Genomic DNA, 24,143 nt, shown 5'->3' on the forward strand with positions numbered 1-24,143 from the left:
TGCAGGTGACAACCTAGGCTTACATTTGGTGTCTGAAGGGGCAGGGGGCAACAGACAGTCTTGTGGGACTGCCCTTAACCTATGGAATTTGATGCTGTCTCCGGATAATGTCAGAATTGAACTGAATTATAGGACACCCAGCTGCTGTCAAAATTGCTTGGGTGCGTGGGGAAACCCCTCTTCCCCCATCGGAATGGGTAACAGAATTTTCAATCCACAGTGGAAGTCTTTAGGCTTTACCTACAGGCATGTTTTAATTTAGAAACAATTCTTGCCAACTATTATTAAGAAGTGAAAAAAACAAAAAACAAAACAAAACAAAACAAAAAAAGAAGTGAAAAAACAACTTTCCTCCTGTCGTAAGATGAGAAACTACTGAATATTCCCATTGATTTTCTAAAAACCTGAACTTTCCTGGGGCACCTGGGTGGCTCAGTGGGTTAAAGCCTCTGCCTTCAGCTCGGGTCGTGATCCCGGGGTCCTGGGATAGATCGGGCCCTGTGTCGGGCTCTCTGCTCAGCGGGGAGCCTGCCTCCCTTCCTCTCTCTCTGCCTGCTTCTCTGTCTACTTGTAATTTCTGTCTGTCAAATAAATAAATAAAATCTTTAAAAAAAAATCTGAACTTTCCTCATCAAATTTGGCAGGAGGTAGAAACGTAACACGTCTACAAATCTAACAGGGCAGACTAAGAGCACTAGGGTGCCCTCCTTTTTCTTTCATGCCTCCAGAGTGGTGGTGGAAGCTGGTTTTCAACACCCCAACTGGAATGAGACATAACGTAAGCATTACTTCAACCTCCATATTTAGCTTTATGATGTGTCTCTTGATCTTTCTTCCACCCCTTAGGAACTGCCTGTTTTCTATGAAAGTGTCCAGGTTTAAAAGGTAATGTCTGATGCAGATAGGTCCAGATATTCATTGTGAAATATGCAGATTGCCTCCAGTATACTGTGAACCAAGATTCGTGTTTCAAAATCTTAGTGAATGAAACTCCTTTCCCAAGGCTCTCGGGAAATCCTCTCATGACTTAATACTAATAAGTGCACTAAACCCCAGATATTAATTATGTTTATCTCTGGGTGCTGAAACGTAGGGTCATTTGCTTTCTTTTAAATTATATTCTGTATTGTTTCAATTGCCACATACGGGTGTATTGTTTTTATAGCTAGAAGACGACAATAAAACTGCTCTCCGAGGGTAAAGAGAAGTGAACAAGAGAATCCTAAACAGATGAAGTGAATCAAATTCACCCCCTTCCCAGGTCAAACCAGACAAATGAGATACTCAAGGTTGATTTTTCTTTTTATAAGACTATCCCCTCACTCCAGTGAATTTTAATTTTGTCCACAGGTTTTAATACTCACTGTTGGAAAATTTTCAGTTAACCAAAAATTTCAGGCTTTTCCCTATAATTGTGGCCTATGGAAAGAGGAAAAACAGCTGTTTGATACAATGCTAATCATTCTTAATAGCATTAAAGACACTTCTGAAGTTCTGTGATGCTCCATACTAATTCCTAATAAGTTAAATTGACCAGAGGGTTCCCCCCCGCCCCCTGCCCAGATCCAAGAAAGGGTTTTTTTTGTTGTTTGGTTTGGTTTGGTTTTGGCTTTTTTCTGCCAGGAAAAATCAGAACCACTAATGCTTTACCTCTTAAGATATGTTTCTAGCTCGATCTTTTCTGTTGAGTTTCTGTTTTCCCAGACAATGATTCACCAATGTATTCTGCTGTCCTGTGGTTATAATTATATGAAGCAGTTGGGAACAGGACGAGACTGCAGTAGTCTTGAGACCCTGTTCTCATGTTGTCCATTTCTCCCGTGCCCTGGCCCCACCCTCCTCTGCCCCAGCATGTCTGCGGTACCCCTTTCCCTCATCCCTGTCCCAGAGTCCTGTTCTCATAACCATCCTTACAGACTCACACTTCTTTCTTTACTGTAATCCCAGAGTTGCCCTCAGGCCCCAGTGTCCTAGCTTGGATCTCTGCGTAGCTCAGCATTCCTGTGTTCCATCAGACTATTCCTTTTCAAATCCTGGAGAGTAAGTTGGTTTCAAATAACCCTTAAACATCTGCAGCCCATACCTGTTAAAAGCAAAACCCCCTCACCCAGTGGAACCTACCAGTGTGGGCATGCCAGGCAGCCCCAGCTCACCCCTTGGGTCTGCTGAGTCTCAGAGCCACCAGAAGAGCACTGTGTCATTTCAGTCCCTCATCCCTCAGCCCACCTCCCAACAAACTCCAGAATCCTTTGGTCCTTCCTGCCTCTTTTCACCTGGGCTCCCATCTAGGCCCTTCCAGGAGAAAAGAGTGCTTGGGTTCTCTTTTGAACCTGGTATAGGAATGAAATACACTCTCAGGTCATTTTTCCTAATCCTTTTTTAAAAACTCAAAACCTGACTAAAGGAGGCAGGTGCAGACTAGGTTTGGGGGATGTTTTTACAAAATGGTGGGGAGGGATTTACTCTTGAAACAGTTCTGATCCTCTGTACTTGCTCCAAAGGCCTTGACCTTGTATCATGACCCTCATGGAGGCTGCTTTGTGCTCTGGCTCCTTGTGACTGGGTCTCTTGTCCTCAGAGCTGAAGGGCAGGCCCCTGCCTTTCCATCTTTGTATCTGTCTCCCAGGGGAGCCTTGCCAGGTGCATTTAAGAGTGTAGCGGTTGAATTAGAATTTGATGAGAACCTTGGAGGAAAGAAAAAGCACAACAGTTTTTGAGCCCTAGTCTGAATTGCTTCAAGCTTCCCCTCATTCTGGCAAGTTAAAGTCACCAGGCAAGAGGCTTTTAAGAATGCCTCATCTTTGTGTAGCTTGTGAACCCAGAGTGCCCCCCAGTGTTGGTTAGGGTTAATCACAGCTCACCATTTCTTAGAACACCCTAGAATGGATGAGGGAGATGCATTTTGGCTTGGTGATTTGCAGTCAGTCCTATTTTTCTGCCAGATGCTTCTCTTGTGTTTGTCACGAAGTTCAGTCTTTCGGAGGGCTCCTGAGGTATTTTGAAAAAGTCACTTTGATTTTCCTTTGTGTAAACTGGACTCTGAAAAAGGGCCATTTCTACAGAAATTCATTTCCTAGCCAGAAACTCTCCCACTCCCAAATCTTTTTTTTTAATATGCCTCCTTTTTAAAAATGCCATTGTAATTTATCTTTTCAAGACATCCATAAAACTGAAAAACCAGTCAGTTCACATTTCTACTTGGCCCTCGGAAGGCAAATACTTGACCAGCAAGTTTCTTCTTGTTGATCAGAATTTTAAATCTCTACAATTGCACTTGAACTTTTTCTACCAGTCTCCACGCAAATGCAAATGACTTCTAAACTTCTGCAAACTTTTTATCTTCATCTAGACTGTATCAAAGCATGCCTCCCGTTTTGTTTAATCAGCCCGGTTGTCAGACCTCCCAGCGCACCACCTCCAGCCATCTGCAGTGGTTAGGACCTTCACAAGTGTTCTGGGCACCGGACTTCGAGAGCCACTGAATTAAGCAAAGAAATTCCTTGCTTTTCCTCCTTATTTATTTGCTTATTTATTTATTTATTTATTTTTAAAGATTTTATCCATTTATTTGACTGACAGAGATCACAGGTAGGCAGAGAGGCAGCCAGAGAGAGAGGAAGGGAAGCAGGCTCCCTGCTGAGCAGAGAACCCTATGCAGGGCTCAATCCCAGGACCCTGGGATCATGACCTGAGCCGATGGCAGAGGCTTTAACCCACTGAGCCACCCAGGCACCCCCCTCCTTATTTATTAATCTTATTAATTAAACATCTTATTCCTTCAGCTCATCATTTTTGCTGCCTCTGGAGCTAAATATTCTCTGTAGTTCCAGCGTGTATGCGTATGTGCATGTGCGTGTGTGTGTCAGAATTGTGGTTGTGAGGGATAGAGTGGGGGGCAAAGAACTTATTGAGACACAAAAGTCAAAACTACCTGTTTCTGTGGCTTGAACCCTTAGCAACAGTAATTCTGCTGTCATCCTTTGGATTGCGTGGTGCTGAGGCAGAATGTAATTTTTATTTGATTCGTCTGATTGACTGCTAAAGACCTTTTTAGGCAGCATGATCCTAGTCAGATGGGTAACAGCCTCAGGAAATCTCCAGTCGGCAAGGAGGAATGGCCCCAGCTCCCTTAGTTCTCCGGGTTTGGGAGCTCCACCTTTAGGATTTACCTTAGTGCAGGAGAGCCCTGCCAAAAGGGGAGAAGGAGCTTCCTCTGGAACCTGAGCCCGACCTGACCTTTGCTGTGAAAAGCAAAAAAGAATGTTGTCTGTTAAAATGCAGGCAGTTGAAATAGTTCTAAACCCAGAGTAATACAATTTGCATGGCTCCAAATCAGATTAGTTGATAAAGTAGCTAGTGCTTCGCCTGGAGCCCTGGCGTATTACTAGGATTGTAATCTTGGGGTGGTTGTCCTGAGATGACTCTTGCTTAAATTGAGATTGTAATTTACATCCCAAAAGATGCAAGAGTCTTAAAGGTACAGTTCAGTGGATTTTGATGATTATATACATCCCTGTAACTGCCACCAAAATCAAGATAACACAACATTTCCATCCTCCCCAGAAGTTCCCTCTCACCCGTTTTCAGTCAGCCTCTTGACTACTCACCCTAGAGGCTACCACTGTTCTGATTTCTGTCACAAAAGGTCAGTTCTTCCCAGTTCTGAAATGAATATAAACACAGTGTGGAACATTCTGGGTTTTTCAGTCAACAATAATGTTTTAAAAATACCTCCATGTTGTTTTGTTGCATGTATTAGCAGTTCATTTCTTCATTATAAAATAGTCCCATTATATCAACACATCACAGTGTGTTCTTCTATTCTCCAGTTGGTAGATGTTTGGGTTGCTTCTAGTTTTTTGTGGGATTTTCTGTGTATGTGGAGGGAGAGGGGTCCATTTTTAGCTTTCTGGTCATTCTTATACAGGTCTTTTGAGCAGCCTCAACTCGGTTTAGGTTTTCATTTCTCTTGGATAAATACCCAGAAGTAGGATTTCTGGGTCATATGACAGATACATGTTTAACTTCATAAGATACTGTGGATTCTCTAAAGTTGTACCATTTTACACTCCCACTACCAACGTGTGAGAGTTCCACTAGCCTCACACCCTTGCCAACGCGTGGTGGGCGTGAAATGGTATCTCCTTGTTTTAATTTGCATTTCTCTGAAGACTAGTGATGTTGAACAATGGTAACTCAAAGTTAAGGCTGTTTTTAAAAAGAATCCTCACTTTTTTAATCTTGAAAGTGTGATGGAGCAATGTCACAGGGGAGCCTAAACTGAGTGTGTTATCTTGAGCACATCTGAGAGGCTGGTCAGGGTGTGCTTGTAAAGACTGTGACCATCCCCCTTCCTTGGCAGGGGAGAAGCCCCTGAGGGAAGAAGACAGGAAAAGGAGCCAAAGAGACAAAGCTGGCCCAGCCACCCAGTCAAAGAGAAGGACCTATGACAATTGTACCCTTCCCTTCCCTCAAATTTCAGCTCAGTCAGAAGAAACGGCAGATGAGCTATAAAAGATGTCCTTGAAGGAATCTTTTGAGCTTGATGGGTGAAGGAGCCTTTGGGTCCAGGCCTATGAGTAATGATGGCAGGGCCAAGTCTGGCACAAAGAGTAGCCTTGGCAATGCACAGCACTGGTTTTAATCCCATCAGACTAATCACTACAGCAGCCCCTGCCTGCGTCTCCAGGCTCCGGTGCACAGCCGGCCGGCCCCCCAGTCCAGCTCTCTCCCTTCCACTCGTGCCTTCCTTAGACCCAGAAGGACAAAGGTCAGACATCTGGAGACTAGAGGAGAAGGGAAGCGAATGGGAGAGGCAGCTTGATGGGTTCTGTACAGGTTGAGTTTCTAACAGGGATGGAGGGCTGCTTACTCAGGAACCTGAGGAACTTGAGCAGGAGAGGAGGCAGCAGAGCGAGAGGACCCCAAGATCTGCCTGCCCTCCCTTCAACCTCGGGAGGCTGAAGGAAATGAAGAACAGAAGACCAGGCCACCAGCTGTCTGGCCTCAGCCCTTCATGCCTTAGCACTAAGCCCACCTCCCTCCCCACCACTAGGCCATGGCTGCTAGGCCCTGGGCTGGGTGATTTTCAGTATTTGTAAGCATCTCAACAGAACAACAAAGCATTTGGTGTAAAAAGAAGGAAAGGAAGAGAAGGAAGGAAAGAAAGAAAGAAACGGAATCAAACGGTTAAGTCCATATGGCAGTTCCTCCAAAAACTAAACACAGAATTATCCCATGATCCAGCAGTTCTCCTTTTAGCTCTAAACCCACAAGAACTGAAAGTAGGGACTTGAAGAAATATTTGTACATCAGTGTTCATAGCAGCTTTATTAACAATAGCCAAAAGAGAGAAACAACCGGAGTCCACTGATGGATGAATGAATAAACAAATGTGCAATATATACACACAACGGAATATTCTTCAGCCTGGAAATGGAGTGAAATCCTGACAATAAGATACCACACCGACAAACCTTGAAGGCATCAATGTAAGTGAAATAAGCCAGATACAGAAGGACAAATACTGTATGATTCCCCTTAGATCCAGTACCTGTCTTAGTGAGATTCATAGATACAGAAAGTGAAGTGGTGGTTCCCCGGGGCAGGGAGTGGAGGTGGGAAATGGGCCATCACTGTTCACAGGTATAGAACTTGCGAGATGAAGAGTTCTGGAGATGGATGGTGATGATATTTGCCCAACAACATGAATATATCTTATGTCACTGAATTGTACATTAAAAGGGGTTTAGGGACGCCCGGCTGGAAGAGGGCACGACTCTGGGGTTGTAATTCCAAGCCCCATGTTGGGGATAGAGATTACTTAAAAATAAAATCTTTAAAAAATTAAAAATAGTAAAAATGGTAAATTTTTATGTTGTGTGTATTTTGCCACCATGAAAACCCATAAAAAAGCAATTAAGTGGCTTGCTCAAGGTCTTACAGCTAATAACCAGCAGAAGGAGGATTCCAGTTTAGGGGTCTGATTCACGGCCTGAATTGTCCACCCCTTTGTAGAGATGCTTCAAAGTTGTGCAGTGGCAGGTGAGCAGGGCATCCTCTGGCTTTGCTGGATACTGAAGGCCTTTCTATCTGTCATAGATAGGTTCCCAAAACACAGAAACAAAGGACACCACAGGGTGATGGCAAGCCTGTATTCATGGGTGCATCTGAGATGTTCCCTGGGCATCTCCAGATGTGGTAGCAGAATACCTAGACTGCTTAGTTAACAGGTGGGAATGAATGACTGATATGGATCTTATAACCCAATTAAAAAAAATCTGGTATAACTGAGAAGTATATGGACAGATATGTGATTTACAATAAGTCATAGATGTGCAATCCAAGTACAGTAGGACTTTTTAAATTACATGGCAAACTATACTCGGCATACCTTTTCGGCTGTAGAAGTTATACCAAAATCTAAAGTACCCTTTTGTTTATTCCTTTCTGCTTAACATGATCCAACAGATTAAATGTTCTACTTCTGGAATATGGCAGAGAACATGCTATAAACAAATACGTGATAAATGCTGGAAGAGGCAGGATGTGTAAATCACTGTAGGAATACCAAAGACAAAGCTGTTAATTCTGGGCAGTTCTGTTGCATTCACGGGGAGGGCCCAGAAGTACAAATAGGAATTTTGCAAGCCAATGATAAGGGTAAGAAGGAAAGAGCCGAGCTGAGGCACTAAAGGGTGTCTGTCACAGGGGGCTGCAACCAAGACCAGGTGATGAGGGAGCCTGGAAGCTGGTTTTCTGAGGTGTAATGCCTGCATGAGAACTGCCTGGGCTGCTGTTGGAGATGCAAGTTTTCAGACCCACCTCAGCGCTCCTAAATGTGGATTCTTCCAGGAGCAGAGGCTGGTAATGTGCATTTTCTTTCTTTCTTTCTTTTTTTTTTTTTTTAAGATTTTATTTATTTATTTGACAGAGATCACAAGCAGGCAGAGAGGCAGGTAGAGAAAGGGGGGAGCTGGCTCCCAGCCGAGCAGAGAGCCCGATGCGGGGCTCAATCCCAGGACCGGAAGGCAGAGGCTTAACCCACTGAGCCACCCAGGAGCCCCATTAATGTGCATTTTCAATACTCTTCCCTGTGATTGCATTGCCACTAAAGTGCCAGAGAGAGGAGAGCAGGTGAGCTGTGCAGAGGATGGGCATGAGTGCTGTGAGAAGCCTGTGAACTTGGACGGTGGTATGCCGGGGCACGGTGACGGACCAGACCAGAGACGGATGTCAGGAGGCTGGAGCCAAGAGGGGCCTGAAGAGGAGGAACACTTCCCTGGGTCCTCAGTATAGGTCTTGTGGAACCCCATGTGGGCCTTCCAGCCCTGACTGCCACAGCTTGACTGGTGTAACCTGGCGGGGACATGCGGTTGAAGCCAGGTTCTTTTACTAAGGATGCTGATTCCCCATTCCTGAAGATTTAGCAGGCAATTTGAAGAGGAACCTCTCCCGCCCTTATGAAACAAGAATACAAATCCTGCGGGAAACATTTGGTCATTACCTTGTTGGCAGTAATAACCACTAATAAGCTGCAGGTGTTCTCAGAAAGCATTTGAGGGACAATGCTAGCCTTGGCCAAAACCCCAATGGGTGAGAAACCTTTCTTCCTCTGTTGTACTATGTGCCACCTTTGTTTGTCAGGGTGCATTTAAAAAGTATGTAAGGAGGAAAATGACAACCTCATAGATCAATTGTATAGCAGAAAGAGCTTATAACTTTATAATGAAAACTAATACTAAGCAAAATGCCTTCATCAGGAATGAAATCTAAAGTCTTCACAAACTCTGCTTCCCCATATCTGTTTGAAAACAATCTTCAAACTACCTTCGTCAGCTCTGTTAACTTTGAGTCCTGGTAACACAGACAACACCAGTGATTAGTTGAGGGCGCTGCTGATATTTTGGACTGGGTAATTCTTTGGGGGTGGAGGAGCTGTTCTGTGCATTGTAAGATTATTTAGCAGTATCCCTGGCCTCTGCCCACTAGATGCCAGTAGTAACTCCTCCTGCAAGATCATGACAATCAAAAATGTATCCAGACATTGCCAAATGTCTCCTGGGATATAGTTACCAGAATTAGCAAAACACACACACACACACACACACACACACACACACACACACCAGGGCTCTTAGTTCAGTGTGAGTTTCACATAAGCAAACACATAAATTTTTTAGTGTAAGTATATCTCAAATATTGCATGGGACATATTTATACTAAAATTTTTTTTTAAATCAAATCTGGTGGCCTGCCTATTATCCATTCACCCAATGGGAGTGGGGGGGGTGGGGAACAGGATTGTTGATGTATTAACCAGGAAGATGTGTACAAGATGCCTGGTGAATGGTGTGCATGCTCTAAATATTCTGGGAATATGCGGCAGGCCATGAATCCGCTCCACCTGTGTCCCTGGAGGTTGCAGCTGGTACTCAAATCTTCCTCCCTTTTACTAAAACTGTCATCAGAGTGGGTATACTGTCCTGAGCAGGAAGGGAGCCCACATAGGAAGCTCTCAGGGCTGGGAAATAACATTTCAGTTGAAACTGGTTTCCTAGCCTCCTGTGTGGGAGCGGCCACCTGCCTGGGCTCTGGTGCTTTGTCATCGTGGGCTCCCTGAGTTATTAGATCATTTCTCCTCAGCAGCAGCCACAGAAGGTGATAGGGAATGAAAAACTGCTGCATTTGTCCCAGACTCAGTCACTCTGGGTTTGATTTTTTCTGGCGCCACAGCCCTCGAAAAACATTCCCTGGGATATGCCAGGACCAATCCTTTCCACAGTCAGTAGCAGCGAGGAGCTGCTTTCTGGCCCAGGATTAATGACCCAAGCAGGCAGCCTTTCCAGAAAGCAAAGGTGAAATTTAACTCCGGGTAGATGCCTGACATTTTGAACAAAAGGGAAGGGGCGAGTGAGGAGAAACAGCATTTGTATGTCTCCTACAGGGTTATAAATCAAGGATGGGCAGAAGTGAATTGGGTCTCTGCCAACTGTTGAACTGATGTGGGCTCCTAGGTTTTGTTTTCAGACAATCTGAATGGAAGCAGGCTTTAAAGATGTATTGTCTGAGGTGTCCCTTTGGGTTAAATACCAGCTTATTAATTCCTGAGAATTTTATTTTTCCAAATGGAAATCCAATTTGTGTGTGGGCTGTATTAATTTTGTCCATGAGAAAATACATTCATTGCTGTAGGGGGAAACTCCCTTTCCTATCTGGCTGTGGGGGAGATAGACCATTAGAAGCTGGGGAAATGGGTCAAAGGCTTGTACAGTTTTCAGTGAAAAGGTGAATCATTTCTGGGGATCTAATGTCTAGAATTCCGTATATATCATGGTGACCATAGTTAATAATCCTATATTGTATACTTGAAATTTGCTAAGAGGTTGATCTTAAGTATTCCCTCCACAACCCCCCTGCAAAAAAAGGTGAGGTGATGTATGTGTTATTTAACTTATTTGTGGCAATCATTTCACAAGGTGTGCACACATCAGATCATCCCATTGTACACCTAAAATATATACAATTTTTATTTGTCAGCCATACCTTAATAAAGCTGGAAAACAAAAACAAAAATGGATCACTCTGCGCACTAAAGCAAGTTCCACCATATCCCAAAAACCACCAAGCATACTCTCTTACCACCAGGAAATCAAGTTAGATATCCGTTACAAAAACAAGACAAAAACAAACACCCTCCTATATATTCCCTAATTTAGAAATTAGGGAATAGATAGGTTTTCAGAAAATCACTTTGAAATGTTCTAGGCAAACTGATCATAAAGGAATCCAGGAGTGGGTTCTTCATTGGTTAATTAAATAAGCTTTTGCTGAGTGACTACTTTTTGCCATATTTCATACTAAAGATGAATAAGACATGGCCCCTGGCTTCAAGGAACAGACTTGCAGATAAAAAATCAGTCTCTCCTGTGGCTTTTCTGTCAGTCACTGTCTTAAGAGCTATGGGAATTCATAGGATACCAAGAAAACTCACTGGAGGAAGTGATTACCTTTTAGTGTGTCCCGAAGAATTTTCAGAAGTCATTTCTCTCTACTTGGTAAATAGAAGACTAAAATAAAGTCTAGGAATTCTCCAAATTGATATGGGTGGGGACTGGTGAAGATGCCAAAGTATTTGCAGATTACATTTCTTAGTGGCCAGCTGGACATAGAGAAGGAAAAGAGCAGAGGCTGACTGTCCCGTTTCTGGTGTGGAAGGCTGCGAGGAAGGTTGAGTGCCTCCACTTGGGTGGGGCCTTTTAGGAAGGATCTGGTGTCAGTAAGCTAGGAACCTGAGACCATGTGAAGGGTGTGGTGTTAAACTGGATCCCTGTGAACCACAGCTGGCGACGGGACTTGGAGGGTGGACATCTCCAGAATTGCACTGCTGTCCACTGCACTTGGAAGGGGCCCACAGTGTCCCCTTCCTTGAGGCACAGCCCCGGAAACTAGAGCTCCCAGGTCATGTTATTGCACGTATTTCCCAGCCCATTAGAATGGAATTTCTTTGACATAAATGGCAAAGCTCTAAGGGTCATTTTGGGGCTGAATCATGAGCTAAGCAGCTGTTTTACTTGTCAAGTGTTAAATGATTTGTTCTGGATCAGAGACTACAAGGCAAGAAATGGGGCCAGAAAAAAGGAGCAGGTAGAGGGGGCAACAGTTGGCAAAGACGTATGAGTGTGACCTTTGGCATCAGCCACAAAGAGCACTCGGGCTGACCTCTGTTGTCATAACACAGGAAATATTATGGCCCTCTCTTTATCCCCACCCTGGGGAAATAACTTTCACTTAAAAATGGTTTCCATTAGTATTTTTGTGTCATATCATTGAGAATCTTTAGCGAATAGATAGAGAGCTTTTGTTGATCACGAGCGAGATCTTGCTGAGGCCATATACAAAGAATAAAAAGAAATCCTGATCTGGAATAAAATAGGAGCCATGAAGTTATACAGAGCACAGTTTAGGGGGGGAAAAAAAGTATTTTACTTACAACATATACAAAAATAAACTCAAAATGGATTAAAGACCCAACAAGGAGACCCAAAACTAAAAACTCCTGGAAGAAAACATAGGCAGTAATCTCTTTGTCATGGAGCAAAGAAGGATTTGTCTAGATAGGTTTTCTGAGCCAAGGGAAACAAATATAAAAGCAAAATGAAATGGTTTTGCATAGCAAAGGAAACTGTCAATAAAATGAAAAGGGAACCTGCTAAATGGGAGGAGATATTTACAAATGATATATCTAATAAGGAATTAATATGGAGAACTTACACAGCTCAAAACCAAAAATAAGGGGCGCCTGGGTGGCTCAGTGGGTTAAGCCTCTGCCTTCGGCTCAGGTCATGATCCCAGGGTCCTGGGATCAAGCCCCACATTGGGCTCTCTGCTCTGCGGGGAGCCTGCTTTCTCCTCTCTCTATGCCCGCCTCTCTGCCTACCTGTGATCTCTGTCAGTCAAATAAAGAAAGAAAGAAAATCTTTAAAACAAAACAAAACAAATAATAATAATAATAAAAAGAAATGGGCAGAGGACCTGAAGAGATCCTTTTCCCAAAAAGACATACAGTTGGCCAACAGACATATGAAAAGACCCTCAACATCACCCATCATCAGGGAAATACAAATCAAAACCACAATGGGATACCACCTCACTCCTGTCAGAATGGTTAGTATCAAAAAGACAAGAAATAACAAGTGCTGGCGAGGATGTGGAGGGAAAAGAACCCTTGTGTACTGTTGGTGCATGTAAAAATGATATAGTCACTGTGGAAAATAATATGGAGATCCCCCCAAAACTAAAAAATAGAAATATCATACCCAGTAATTCCAATATGGGGTATTTACCAAAGAAAATGAAAACACCGATTCAAAAAGATAGGTGCACCCCTGTATTTATTGCAGCATTATCTGCAACAGCCAAGATATGGAAACAACTCAAGTGTGTAGTGACAGATGAATGGATGAAGATGTGGTCTATCCATCCAATGGAATATTACTCCGCCATAAAAAAGAATGAGATTGTACCATTTGCAACAACAGGCATGAACCTAAAGGGCATTATGCTAAGTAAAATAAGTCCGAGAAATACAAGTCCCACATGATTTCATGTATGTGTCATCTGAGAAATCAACGAAAAACAGAAACTGTTAAATCCCGGGAGCAAACTAATGGTTGCCAAAGGGGAAGGGAGAACAGGGATAGGCAAAACAGTAGCAGGGAGAGAGAAATACAGGCTTCCAGATAGCAAATGAATACATCATGGGGATAAAAGGGACATCATGGGAACAGAGTCAGTGGTATTGTTAGAGTGTGGTGACAGATGTTAGCCGCACTTGTGGTGAGCACAGCCTAACGAGCAAAACTTGTCAAATCACTATGTTGCACACCTGAAACTAATGTATAGAACATTGCGTGTTTACTGCAGTTAAAAAATAACTGAACAGTATTCTAAGGACAGCTACTTTAAAGGCAGATTGACTGGGTTGCTAATATACAGAATAAATATCGTTTTGCCGCAAGTCCTTTCTCAACCTTTGGGCATTTTTCAGAACTAATGGCAGTTCACAAGTTGGTTTAGTTTTATTTTGTTAAGTTCTGAAGGGGCTCCATTTCTTATCATGGACCTATTCTCCAGAGAGAATTTCTGATGGCTTCATCTGTTCCAGACATAAGGTCTTAGAATCAGAGAGGAACTTAGAGCTTTAGAGTCTGTTAGTCCAACTTTCTACCTGTTGGAAGAATTCTTAATATTTAGTTATGTTTGCTTTTCAGTTTCCTAAGCCAGGGCATTAGCTTATGCAAGAGTTTATGTATTAATATAAACCTGCAATGGAACGCCTGGGTGGCTCAGTGGTTTAAGCCTCTGCCTTCGGCTCAGGTCATGATCTCAGGGTCCTGGGATCGAACCCCACATCAGGCTCTCTGCTCAGCAGGGGGTCTGCTTCCCCCTCTCTCTCTGCCTAATTGTGATCTCTCTCTCTGTCAAAAAAAAAAAAAAAATCTTATTATAAACCTGCAAACATACACAGTTGTTTTTATGTAAATATTTATGTAGGATAGAGAAGGAAAGTCAATGTGTCCCTATATATGCTATAAGATAATAAGTGTAAGTATATAAAATGTGTAGTTACAAAGTAATGAGCTGCCTTTTTATGCACTTATGATATAAGCTTCATTTGTATGTGGTCAAAATTTACCAATTCTATAGACTACTATAGTATATAGTTACATAAAATCTTTGATAAAATTTTAATTGACCTACATTATCATAATACTAATGTTATACTAGTGTCTGTCTAAAAAAGAAAATCCCAAAGAATCTTTGTTGAAAACAGAAACACATATACACACTTTTTATGCTATCCGCTTTCTTCAAACCCTTAGACTCTTTCTTCCAGTGGAGCTTGGGAAGCACCATGCTTGAATTAGTCATTCATGCTTGCACCAGGAACTCTTTCTGGAAAGGCACTCTTATTCACTCTTTCCATATTTGAAGCCCTCACAGAAGATAATCCAGAAAAAATAATCTTGAAGAATAAGCCCATGAATTTCTGACTTTCAAAAGCCACTAGGAAGTTTGCTTCTTTGAAAGCATGGTTAGGATGACAAGTCACACTCAGGAACCAGGGTTATAACGTGACTTCCCTCTGCTATTGACCACTCACTCTGCATTCCCAATGGTAGGACCAGAGCTCAGAGACAGAAAGAGAGAAACTAGCAGGAAAGATGAGCTGGTTGCTCCGGCCTGCTCTTAGAGACAGATGCCTCCCGCAGCTATGTGGACTTGGATCCTTGGGCCCTTTCCCTGGGGTGTATAACTCCAGTTGAATTGACTCTCTCTTTTTAAAGGTATGGTTATGTGCTGTGGGCAGATCCCTGCCAACTTTATTTTTTTGTAAAGATCTGTTTATTGGGAGAGAGAGAAAAAGAGAGAACACAGAGGGCCAGAGGATAAGGAGAGAGGCAGACTTCCCACTTAGTGCATAGCCCAACACCAGACTGGATCTCACAACCCTGAGATCATGACCTGAGCCAAACTCATGAGTTGGATACTTAACCGACTGAACCACCCAGGCACCCCCCTGCCTTTTTTTTTTTTTTTTTTTTTTATTGTGATTGCTTTGTGTGCCAGTGTCAGCAGTCGTGCTACATGATCGGCTCAAAATGCACCTGGCCTCTGCCCCAGGAATCCAAAATTAGCCTACGACTAGAGTTACCGGTTTAAAATCAAAGGTCTGTGAATATTGTTTTCTTTACGACCTGGAGACGCCAGGGCAATCTCTGGCGCTTTCTCATAGCTAGCCATCAATGAGCACTATAGTGTCAATGTTCAGATTCATCGCAATCAGAATGAACATTAGTTTAGTTTTGAGAATTGTATGGGGACTGAATAGTATCAAAATTATCATCCCGCTTTCCTTATCCTTTCTTCCCATCACACCTTGTACTGGAGAAAAATCAAAGGCTTACAACTCTTCAAAAAAGTTTTTCCCCCCCTTTTCATTAAATAGTATACAAAGGTTATAGAATACTCAAATAATGCCAAAAGCGAAAGTCCCCTGCTAGTACCCACCCTGTACCCTGAGTAGCCATTTAAAATAGCCATAATAAAATAGTTAAAAGAAAAGAACTTTTTTACTGAGCAAGCAGTGTAACTTGGACATTTCCCTGATCAGTTCAGAAAGATCAACCTCATTCTTTGCCAGTAGTTACACAGTGTGCTTTTGCATGGCTGTATCATAGTTGATTTAACTTTTCCCCTCACCCTGGCTTCTTTCTCTTATTTTTTTTTATTTTTTATTTTATTTATTCATTTATCTATTTATTTATTATTTTATCTTTTTATTTTTTAATTTTTATTTATTTTATTTTTTTAGCAAATGAGGAGGAGGTGAAAATCTCTGCTATCAGCATCAGGGACTGTCTGCTGGTTCTGAAGTCATAGATGACATTAAATCCAGGACATCCTGAGTTTCTAGCCAAGCGTTAATGTTTCACATTGATTAGATAGTATTTATTTTGTAAACCAGTGACCTGTTGAGGGGATAAAATTTTATTTCTGTAAGAATAAAATCAGAAATTTATCTGATCTTGTTCCCTTCCTAAGTGTGTTGCCACTTGAGAAAAGGGATTTTGAGCTACTTTTCCAAAGAGAATTTTGGTTGTCACTGACATATACAGGCAATTTACTTCTTAGCTACTAAAAACTCATCTCACATAGAATTATTGGTTATTAATACTGTTTGCTAATGTTTAAGAACTTTGAATCTGTGTCTCATGCCTAAAATCTGTCCTTTGGGGGCTCCTGGAGAGTCCCATGTCGGGGGCGGGGGGGGGGGTCCTGGCTCAGTGGGGAGTCTGCTTCTTCCTCTCACCCCTGCTTATGCTGTCTCTCTCTCTCTGACCCTCTCTCTCAAATAAATAAATAAATAAATCTTAAAAAAAGAAAATCTGCCTTCTTACCAAAGACCGTGTCCCACAAATATCACAAAACTGGTGCCCAGATATAGATTGGTAAAGTAGGTGCTCATTCACGATTGCATCAGCCACTAAGCCCCCCAAAAGGGCACAAAAGCCAGCATTCTTCTTCCACATGCATCACATACCTCTGCCTTGGCTCTCTGAAAAATTTCAGTCATGCAACTGAGGAGGCAGCTGGTTTCTGCAGTCCTCCAGCACAATGGCTCAAGGCTTGTAAATGGCCTTGATTATTATGCAAGACGCATAATGCTCTTATTAGCGCCATGCTGATGAGCGCTGTGCAGGAACTGCTTTCTGTAATATCCTAACTGAGGTCCTTTCTTGTGTGGAATTTACATTATATGTAGATAAATCTCTCAGTATGACATTTTAATGGGTATTTTTTTTTAAACAAAGTCCAAAAGACAATTAGAACCACCACCCACGCAAGAATCACTTTTTTTTTTTTTTTTAAGACAAGAAAGGCATGGTGCCAACAGTGGGTTCATTTAAGATGATCAATTTTTCTAAGTGCAGATGACTATCTAGATGCAACAACCCACCTTCCTGGATGCATGTGGCCTGGTTTCATCTGCTGGCCCTTCACTCCTATTGATGTCTCCCCGCTTCTTGATGTTGGTGATTTAGGTTTTCTATCATTCTCAAATTCAAATGTAAGCCATACTGAAATCAAAATGGGGAGGGGTCCCAGGAATTCATGGCTGAACAGTTACAGTGGCCACTTCATTCTTTTGTTCATTTTTGGATCCAGATAATGGTATTATAGTTTATAAGAACATCTGCAGGGCCATTTCTCAGGACTGTCACTGAGTCTGTCCCTCATCTGGGCCATAGAAGATCATCCATCAGTCTTTGACCCCCTTTCCCAGGAGCCATGTCCTAAATGGGGAGTAGCATTGGTCTCCCTTTCTAGGACTCCCTCCTCCCACTCAAGGACTGTCCTCCCTTTCTCCAGGTCAGAGGGTTAGAAGGAAAAGGTTAGGGACCAGGTATGGCACAACCTGTCATGGCTACTTTCATCGACTTCTTAAATATTGATTTGAATTGTAGCTCTAACTTGAGTGTTAGGAATTTAAGAATTCGCTCTTTGTTCAGGACCCAAATCAGAAAAGAAATTTCGCTAGGGCTCTGGAGAAAATACTCTTTGGGAGAGATACCTCTGTCTCTTCTGTACCCCACCACACTTTCTTCATAAGCTGTTCCAGCACATGTGCGACTATTTGTTATGTCTGTTAACTAATTTACCTCTTCTCCTAGACTAGAAATCCTCGAGGACGGAAAAGAAGTCTTACTGGCCTCCACATTGTGGAGCATTGTGACTAGCATATATAGGTACTCAATGAAAATATGAATGAATAAGCAAAGTAAATTAAGATGATCACTAGGCAGTAGGGAAATGCAAATTAAAACCTTGATAAAATACCATTACATACCTATTCGAATGGCCGGGGAAAAACAAAACAAAACAAAACCCTAAACTGCCAAAACAGTGGTAGGAAGGGTCTGAAGGAGCTAAAAGTCTCTCACACTACTGAGGGGAATGTAAAAACATACAGCCATTGTGGAAAATAGTTTGGCAATTTCTTATAAAACTAAACATAAACTTATCCTATGACTCAAGTAGCCTACTCCTTGGTGTTTATCCAAGATAAAAGGAAAACTTTGGGACATAAAAATATCTGACTGAAATGTTGACAGCTGCTTTATTTATAATCCCCTAACACTGGAAACAATCCACTGTCCTTCATCTGGTCAGTAGGTGAACAAACTAGGACCTAGCCACACAAGCCAGTTGTACTCGGCCATGAAAAAAAACAAACTATTGATAAGTGGAGCAGTCTGCATGGATACATTATTCTAAGTCTATCAAGCCAGATTAGGATTCCACTTAGATGACATTCTGGAAAAGACAAAATTATAGGGACAGAGAAAAGACCAGTGGTTATCGGTGGTTAGGAAGGGAGGAAAGGTTGATGGCTAAAGGGCAGCGGGAAGGAATGTTTTGGGCTGATGGACCTGATCTGCCTCTTGATAATGATGGCATCCACATGACTGTGCATTTCTCCAACTCATAGAACTGGATACCTGAAAAGGTAATAAATTTTATGTTATACAAATTACTAATTTAATTTGGTAAAGTAAGTCAAGGTTGTTTTGCTGTTAAGTGTGAATGTAAAAAACATCAGAAGAAAACTAGGCTTCCAGCCTCAGTGATCTGGCACATGTTCATATACTCCCAGAGGAATATATGGCACTTGCTATAGTCACTGAGACTATATTGGTGAGTAACAAAAACAGAGTTCCTACTCTTCTGGTGGGGAGAGGGACAGAGAGAAAACATGTCATCAAATCAATGCAGTTGATGGGTTTGGATAGCAGTAAATGCTGTGGAAACAATAAGATAGGCCTTGGTGACAGAGAGTGGGATTGAGGGTTTGGCCTCTCTGAAGAGATAACCTTAAACCTACAGGAAGGTGGGAAGGAGGTATCAACATATGCAAAACATATGCAAATATCAACATATACGGAGCAGTCCTGGGAGGGAAAATAGCAAATGCAAAGACTCTAAGGGAACTACAATAGGGATGAGATGGCCTGAAAGACACTCTCACTTTCAAACCTCATAGAAAGGACAACTAAAATAGAACAAATGCCCCTAAGATGAAATTAAGCTTTGAATGTTCAAAGAACTATGAGCCGGTAGATAGGGCCTGAGCAAGAGGGCAAGGGGAGCAGCAGAAGGTGAGCTCAGGTAAATAGCTAGGGATCTGTTTCTGTTGGCTCCGTAGACCGTGGTAAGGCATTTGGATTCCGTCCAAACGTCTTGGGAGTCATTGAACGCTTTTAAGCAGCAGAATGAAGTGCTCTTGTTGACATTTTAGTTTAGTTTATTTCTTTTTAGTGATCTTTACACCAAATGTGGGGCTCAAACTCACAACTGCAAGATCAAGAGTCATGTGCTCTTCCAACTAGGCCAGGCAGGTACCCCTCAATTTTGTTGAAGTAATCTCTACACCCAATGTGGGGCTTGAACTCATGACCCTGAGATTATAAATCCCGTGCTCTCCTGACTGAGCCAGTCAGGCACCCCCTCTTACTGATGTTTTAAAAGGGTACGTCTGGCTGCTGTTGGGGGAGTGGCCTGTGGTAAACTGGGGTGGGGGGCCAGGGAAAGGAGAGTGAAGCTTCTGCTGTAGGTCAGGGGTACAATGCTGTCGACAAGGGGCTTGGCGGTGCCAGGGAGATGAGGAGAAGTAGGTGGCTTTGAGTTCCATTGGAAAGAAGGAGCTTGCAGAGAGATTGGACCTTGAGTGTGGTGAGGGGAAAAGAGGAATCGAGGGATAAGGTCTTGGTTTTTGGCATGAATATCTGAGTGGCTGGCAGTGTGTCATTTGCCAAAACAGGAACATTGAAGAAAATGTGAGAGTTTTCTTTGGTAGCAGAGTGAGAAATCAGAAGTTCCATTTTGGACATAGTAACTCTGAGATGCCCATTAGATACCTCTGTGAAGATGTGAATAGGCAGGTGGAGATGGGTTTCTGGAGCTCTAGAAAGAGAAGAGGCTATATTTCAGAGATCCTGGCCTATAGTTGGTGCTTAAAGTCGTGGAAATACATGAGTCTGCCTAGAGAGCACCTGAATCCAGAGAACAGGACTGACAATCAATATTTAGGATACACTGACTTGGGAGAGCTAGTGAGAGAAAGAGTCACATGAAGAAACTGAAGGAAAGCCAGTGAGCTGAGAAAGAAACTAGCACATGTAGTGATGAGGAAGACAAGGGGAAAAGTTCTTCAAAGAGAAGAAAATGACCAGCTATATGGAATGATTTAGACAGCTCAAATAAGATGAGGACAGAGAAGTGCCTCTTAGATTTGGCAAGACAGATGACCTTGACTGGCACAGCTTCTGTGGTTTTAGGGGCAGAAGCCCATTTACAGTGAGAAAGTGGAGACAGTTGCTCTAGACCATTCTTTTGAGAATGAGGACAGAGGAGTAGCAGTGCAACGGGAGAGTCCTTTGGGGGTCAAGGTAGGGTTTTTTCTTAGATGGTGGAGATGGGTGTGCTGATGGAATGACCCATCAAGTAAGATGAGAGAACACCATGAAGAGGGCCAGAGAGGAGGGACAGGAGATTATAGTTCTGTCCTTGAGAGAGAGAAGGAAGAGTCACGAGACAGACTGGCTTTGGATTGGTTACAACAGACCAACTGCCAATGCTCCTGAGGGAAGATGGAGGGTGCAGACAGCTGCAGGTGGATGGGAAATTCAGGAGCTTTGAGAAGATGAGAGGTGTGCCCTTCTCTCTGTGTTTGTGTTCTCAAAACAGTAGGGTGGGGGTCAAGTGCAAGAAATAGAACAGACTGCTAGGGATTTGAAGAGAGACAAAAAAGGGGTGCAACAGAATTTTGGAGCCTGGGGAAGCACATACTGCAAAAAACGGAGAGAGAAGAGTGGACCCCACCCCCTTTATATAAAGCAAGAACACAGTGCGTGTGCACACGCACACACCAAGCAGGGGTCTGAGACCACTTCACGGCTGATGAAATACAGAAGGGCGTGAGCTGCAATGATCAGGCTAAACTTAAGCTGCTGGACAGAAGATGATACCCCTGAAGAAAATGCATTTTGAGTTGGGGACTCTGACCAGCTAGCTCTCCTCCGGGATTGGATTCTATTTGTAGTTCAGTGTCCTCCGTGGCCTGAAAACTGCTCAAATAGAATCACATTGCACTCAGTCTCTTCCCCCACTGATGTGATGTTCAGGAATAGTGAGAGTGAAGGGCAGTATTTCTAAGACCAGCTATCAGAAAGGAGAAGGAAGTCCTAGGCGAGGCCTGCGGAAAAGTCCAGGCAAAAGCCAGGAGCCTGAGGTTTCATAAAGAAGAGCTGAAATTCTCCAATTTAATTGCTTTCAATCGTGTAAGCAGCAGAGCTCTAACTACAGAGAGCTGTGTGGCTTTCTTAATGCTGATGTAAGAAATCACTACAAACTGACTGGTTTTAAACCACGTAAGGTTGTTATCCTAAAATTCTGGAGGTTGGAAGTCTAAATGAGTTGGTGGGGCTTCTAGGGGCGGGAGCAGAGAAGACAGCACTCACCTTTTCCAGCTTCTGCAAGCCTCCTACATTGCTTGCCTGTGACTCTGGCAACTTCTTCATAGCCCGCACTGCAGCACCCTCAGATCTCTCTCCGAGCTGACCCCTGACTTCCCTCGCCACATCTCCTCCTCTCCCTTTCTCTTACAAAAAGGCTCTTCTGCTTCTGTAGGTTGGGCCCCGCTCTGTGACATAATCAGTCTACCTCAAGATCCTTAACTGAATGCCCCCTGCAAGGTCCCTTTGCCATATAGGGTAACAAAGTCCCAAGTCTGGGCATGTGGTTGTCTTTGAGCAGGGAGGGACCCCTATTCTAGCGTCAGAAGCTTTCAGCTCCATCCACTGGTGTGATGTCATCCTGTGCTTAGCTTTGCATTTGCTTCATTCCACCACCCAAAACTTTTCTTTTTTATCCAGCATGTCAAATAATAGGACCTAGAGCTTTTTAAAAAGATATTCTTGGGCGCCTGGATGGCTCAGTCGGTTAAGCATCTGCCTTTGGCTCAGGTCATGATCCCAGGGTCCTGGGATGGAGCCCTACATCGGGCTCCCTGCTCGGCGGGAAGCCTGCTTCTCCCACTCCCCCTGCTTGCATTTTCTCTCTGTCAAATAAATAAAATCTTTTAAAAAAAGATATTCTTTGAAACAGACTTTCTGATCAAATGATAAGTGAACAAGGCATGTTTTCTCTGTTCCATCAATTTTTTTTTCTGTGTTTTGGAGATTTGGACTTTGGAACTCCTGCTCCATAAAACCCTGTGAGGAGACATCCCCTTTTAAAGTTCATGATGTGGTTAATTTACCAATTCACATAACCCTCATATATTAAATTCCCAGAAAATGTTTATTAATCTAGGATTGATTGTAGTGTGTCATTGACATTTATGTCATTTGTCAACAAATTCTGTGTTTATGAGCAAGTGTGCATGGACACGAGGCTGGGTGTGGTATATGACTCTGCCTCGGATCCTGGTAGAGAAGATGCTGTGGCTTGGTGGCCCTGAGAAAGTTACATCAGCCTCAGAATCGCACTTGGCTTCTGGGTAAATAATGAATAAGTACACTGCTCTCCTGGGGATGGGGTATAAAATACCTGACTTTTGGTCACAGAACGCCGTCTATATGCCAAGTATTGTCAAAAACTGAAGTGTTGGGGCGCCTGGGTGGCTCAGTGGGTTAAGCCGCTGCCTTCGGCTCAGGTCATGATCTCAGAGTCCTGGGATCGAGCCCCACATCGGGCTCTCTGCTCAGCGGGGAGCCTGCTTCCTCCTCTCTCTCTGCCTACCTCTCTGCCTGCTTGTGATCTCTCTGTCAAATAAATAAATAAAATCTTTAAAAAAAAAACAAAAACTGAAGTGTTGCCTCATGTAATTCATCTATATCTCTATACATTTCCTTTCTGTTTTCAATTAGATTTTATATCCCTCATTATTTCTCATTTAGAATTGTGTTTGAATTTAGCCATCATCCATTTTATATTCATGCAAATATCAGCTTCCTTTTAGTTCTTTTTTTTACCTACTGTTCTTTAAATTTTATTAAAGTTCTTTTTTACTTGTTATTTCATTTCAGCTTTTATTTACTTCTTACACTTAGCTATAACTAGGGGACTATGGCAGTGGGATTCCTGGTTATTCTCAGCAGATTTTCCTTTTAGCTCTTAAAGAGATTTCTGTTTGTATCTCATTATGCTTGTTTTTTATTAGAATAACAATACTATTTAGAAACCATAAATTATCTTGATCTATTTTAGGACATGTGCATATGGAGAGATACCACACCTGCCATTTCTTCACAACTGTACTGCTCTGGGGTGCCTGGGTAGCTCAGTTGTTAAGCAGCTGCCTTCTGCTCAGGTCATGATCCCAGGGTCCTGGGATGGAGCCTTGCATTGGGCTCCCTGCTCAGCGGGAAGCCTGCTTCTCCTCTGTTTGTGTTCCCTCTTTTGCTGTCTCTTTCTGTGTCAGATAAAATCTTTAAACAAAACAAAACAAAACAAAACAATCAGTACTGGTCAGGGTGCTGGCAGGAAACCAAGGACACCCTCACAAGGGATCACTGAAGAGTCACTTGGAAACAGTGAAAAGAAACCCAGAGAGAATAATAAAGCACCTAGGAGCTAGCTGCAGGAGAGTATCTTGTACCTACCTGTGCATCAGAGGGCACCAGGGCGGAGGGATTCCTGAAAGCTGACAAGAGCTGTGGCTGTAGGAAAAGGTCCCAGGGGATGGGCATACCCAATACCAAATCTCCCCCCAGCCAAGGGAAGGGAGAAGGGAAGCAAGGGAAGGAAATACCCTGAATGCTGCTTCCACCCTCCCAGACCCAGTGGAAGCCAATGCACAAGGGAGCCAGTTGATGGCCCCATAGCAGTCCATTTCCTGGCCTGCAGTGCGGGGGAGGGAGGAGGGCAGTGACCAGGAGGAGCAAACAGAACATGCTCCAGCACAGGGGTCTGTTGGAAAAAGTATTCCAAATTAATTTATCATGGCCTTTGGAATTCGGTTGTACAGAAACACACGTGTACCCCATACTTAAGCCCTGACCCCTTTGGTTTCTTTC

General features: G+C 43.0%; 1 protein-coding gene across 1 annotated transcript in view; it reads left to right on the forward strand.

Annotated features, from left to right (window-relative positions):
* Positions 1–24,143, forward strand: part of LOC111148384 (synaptic vesicle glycoprotein 2C) — a 158,069-nt gene that overhangs the window by 99,368 nt on the left and 34,558 nt on the right. The gene's annotated exons all lie outside the window — the stretch shown is intronic.

This window comes from Enhydra lutris, unplaced genomic scaffold (genome assembly GCF_002288905.1).
Source record: "Enhydra lutris kenyoni isolate GAN:26980312 unplaced genomic scaffold, ASM228890v2 scaffoldscaffold19, whole genome shotgun sequence".
NCBI classification, from domain to species: Eukaryota; Metazoa; Chordata; class Mammalia; order Carnivora; family Mustelidae; genus Enhydra; species Enhydra lutris.